Source organism: Camellia sinensis, chromosome 4, assembly GCF_055761805.1.
Source record: "Camellia sinensis isolate YWXY chromosome 4, ASM5576180v1, whole genome shotgun sequence".
NCBI classification, from domain to species: domain Eukaryota; kingdom Viridiplantae; phylum Streptophyta; class Magnoliopsida; order Ericales; family Theaceae; genus Camellia; species Camellia sinensis.
In genome coordinates this window covers 158,945,688-158,949,687 of record NC_138964.1, presented here as the reverse complement: position 1 = coordinate 158,949,687, position 4,000 = coordinate 158,945,688, and the positions used below count along the sequence as shown (strand labels likewise).

The following is a 4,000-nucleotide window of genomic DNA, read 5'->3' as shown; positions in this document are numbered from 1 at the left end:
ATTTTTACAATTTTTTTTTATAAAGTTCATTAAATACAAAAAAATAAAAAATATATATTAATTTTTTTTTTGTATTTAGTGAATTTAAAAAAAAATCATAAATATTATACTTTTTAAATACATTTAAAAAATAAAAAGAGATGCGTAAAATATTAAAAAAATTCTAAAATAAAATTAAAAAATTCAATTTTTTAGAAGGAAAATGAGTTGGACCTCCTCAAGAAAGCACCCCCTTTGACCCCTCTCTCTCTCTTATTGGTCAATTTTTTTTTTTTTTTTTCTTTTCCTTCAATCACCCTCCGCCAAGATATGTGTGGGTGATGATTGGAGGGGTTCAATCACTTCCCGCTCTCCAGTCCGATTCAGTACTTATAGAAGCAAGTCCCTTTAGAAAGACTGGAGCAAACCAAACAGGGTGTAGCAGCTGATCTGCGCCCACTGGGACTGCCATTCAAATTCCAATTGACTTCCCCAGATTTCGAAATGTCACCATCTATGTCTGAACGTCATCCAAACTCTATCAAAAAACACATACTCCTACAAATTCTAAACCCTTCCTCTACTTCTTTTTTGGCTTTTAGTAGAAAGGAATTACAAGCCACTTCAACATACCTATTTTGCATCTCAATTTCATCAAAAACTTCACTTTGGGAAATATGGATAAATTGAAACTCTGTTGTCTCTGTTACTCTCTCAGAAGGTTCATTTTTTTTCCTTTCTATTTATCTATTTTGGTTGCTATCATTGTTTTGCATGTATTGAATATGATTACTGCTTCTATCTTCATTTGCTTATCTGGGTTCAGTTCGGAGCTCTCAATTTGCTCAGTACTGTAGATATTAATATTTGTTTTTCAATTATATACATACATATATATATATATATATATATATATATATATATATATATATATATATATATCTGCGTTTCTGGGTTTTGTTGGGTTTCTTTAGATTTATTGTTTGCTGGCTATGATTTTTTTAATTTTATTTTGTGGGTGTGTTTTTAGGGTTTTGTTCAGATTTTGAGCTCTAGGGTTTGTGGGAAATGTTGGTCCTAAGCATGAATTCAAAGAGGCAAAGGCGCCCAAATGTTAGGTTAGGGGAAATAGGAGATGTCTCGGCTGCTTTTGCTTGTGGTTTTCCTCAGAAAACTAGGGCAAATTTGGGGGAGAAGAGGTGGAAACATGATTTTCTGATTCATGAAGAATCAGAATACAATCCAATTTGTGGGTTTTCTCTGCAAAATCCATCCAAAGTCACAGTTTCAAATCCTGGTGTCCCTCAAATGATTTCAACCGATATGCAACATAATAACAGAGAGAATAATAACCCAAACTCTTTGAAACCGGTTCTTGAATTTGTCAGTTCGGATAAAATTGGTGCTTGTAAGTCAAATCTGGATTTCGGAACCATAACCCGAAAGTGTAGGGTAATGAAGCGACGAAGGCGGTTCATTGGTGGTTCGAGTTCTACATTTAGTCCTGAAATCAGTAGTGGAGATGGAAAAGAGTGTGGAGAGAAGGAGGTTTTTGGGGTCACATCAAATGGTTCCTGGGATATTTACCATGGTAGCGGTTTTAAGGACTCTTCAAGTCGTGAAACTTCGGCCACGAGTAAGGAAGCTTGTGAAAATGATACTGATGAACCGATGCAAAGGAATTCAAATGGATTTTGAAAGGAGGGTTCTTGTTCGGAAGGCAATAACACATTTCCCCAATCTTTTTGTGGATGTGAGAAGATGAATATTGTTAGTTATAATGTAAATAGTGTTGAGAAATGGTTGGAAGAGCAGGGGTTTGGTAAGTATGCTGGCGTATTTGAAATACATGAGGTGGATGAAGAAGCTTTGCCTTTACTTACTCTTGAAGATCTCAAGGAGATGGGCGTGCTCGCTGTTGGGCCTCGGCGGAAATTGTACAATGCAATTCAAAGGCTAAGGGAAGGTGGAGAAGAGGTTTCTGTATGACAAAATTACTCAATGAAAGATACAGGTAATACTGCTCTTTACCAGCTCTTTCATAAAGAAAAAATGTCACAAATGTACATGTAACTTTTGCAACTTTTAGCATCTTTTTCTTTGTTGTTTTCTTTGTTTATAACTCATGCGATGTGATAGGCACTTGCTCTTCTATACAGTTTTGTACAATTATGGATAATGGAATGTGTCCGGCAAGGTTTTTTTGTGTGTTGCTTGGGGAAAGATCATAAATTTTCAAGATAGTTTAATATATATATATAATCTCAATTACCATGTCTTGTAAATGTTACTAGATAATAAAAATAATATAATGGGACTACAAAGTGAACAAATTACACCATTGAACACATTTAAAATAGTCTAAATTGTTAATATTGTTCAAAAAAGTTCAATGTACTACAACTTGGAGAGTTGTTGGGGACAAAACATTTAGATAGTTTCAAAATAAACTTTGTAGGTATAAATTAAGTATTATTGTCAAATATTCTCCTAGTAGGCTAGCACTCTCATCACCATTCATAATATGCTCTTCAATGTTCTCCTCCTCAACACCATCTGGAAAAACTATGGTTTGCTTTTTCTAATAATGGACATTGACTGGCGGCTATTGGAACTGAAAATTATATGGATTTCGCGTTATGCGAATGGAAAGTTTCTACAGAAGGAAGAGTCTTTCAAATGCTTTAAATTAGAGTTTGTGGCATTTCCAGTCTTGGAAATTTTAAAAATCTATTTTTCTTGATAATATGGCCGTAAGCCAAACATTGGTTGTTGCAACTTATTTGTGTATTCACAACTTCACATATCTTAAAATTGTAACCATTCATTTAATTTTATATACTTTATTAAAAATTTCAAACAGTATCAAGAATTAAAAATATTTTCTTGCAAGAAGAAAGCATGATTGCTAAGAAGCAGGACACTTCTAAGAAGGTGACGTATCCGTGTCGTATTAGTGTCGGACACCGACACTCTTTGGACACTCTTAGGACACGTGTTTGACACTATTCAAAACGTGTCCTATTTTTAAATTTTTTTTAAAGATCCAAACACTCTTTGAACACTTGGAGGACATATGTGTCAATCACTTAAACACACGTGTCTATCGATTAGACACATGTGAAACTAATTATAAGCTTGAATACAACAATTTAAGATATAATAATAAAACAAAAACCATATAAATTTATAGAAATTAGTGTCATATTTCATTTTATATTATATTTGAATGATATATTTATATATATAATATATAATAAATATATAAAATTATATATTTCATGCGTGTCCCCCACGTATCGTGTCTTGTATTTTTTGAAAATTAACGTGTCAGCGTGTCCGTGTCATATCCGTGTCGTGTCACGTGTCCGTGTTCATGCTTCTCAGCATGATTGGTATTTGGTATTGTGGCAAGACTGAGCCATTTAGTGGCTTGGCTGATATTGACTGATATAACGAGATATTTGCCAATACTTGTTAATTTAATTATTGTATTGTGATATCATAATAGCTAGTGAGACTATATGATATCATATGGTTGATACTGCAACATGTCGGCTGAAATTTCAAAGACTGGTAAAAAACTTGAAAGGCAATTGGAAAATTGGACATAACATTTACTTCAGTGGTGCATCCATAACAAAAACATCTTAACAACAAACACGTGATGAGTAAAGCATTTATGTACCTTTATGATGGTGTCCTTTTATCATGTTAAGCAAATACGTCATGCAATAATGCGTTCACGGATAATATTACTAAATTCATCAGATCAAATGGTTACCATGACTATTTCTTAGTTCTTTTTTGAGAACACACACGGAAATAGTGCCTGTAGTGACTAATCAGTTATTTCTTTCATCGTCCCAAACATGCCAATATTGGCAGTGATGGTATGTAAATGTAATTCGTTGTTCAAACAGTCCCTCCCATCTCTTGTTCTCTTTCGAGGTATGTGATATAACTTTTGTGCATATGCTTTTGAATTTTTTAGTTCAGCCTCTGTTCTGTGACTACTGTC

General features: G+C 33.6%; 1 long non-coding RNA gene across 1 annotated transcript; it reads left to right on the top strand.

The window, feature by feature from the left end:
- Window positions 1-312: 312 nt before the first annotated feature.
- LOC114314138 (uncharacterized) lies at window positions 313-2,158 on the top strand. The gene is made up of 2 exons (XR_014327744.1): window positions 313-700; window positions 1,010-2,158. It is a non-coding gene; the product is annotated as an uncharacterized LOC114314138 (long non-coding RNA).
- The last annotated feature ends 1,842 nt before the right edge of the window (window positions 2,159-4,000 follow it).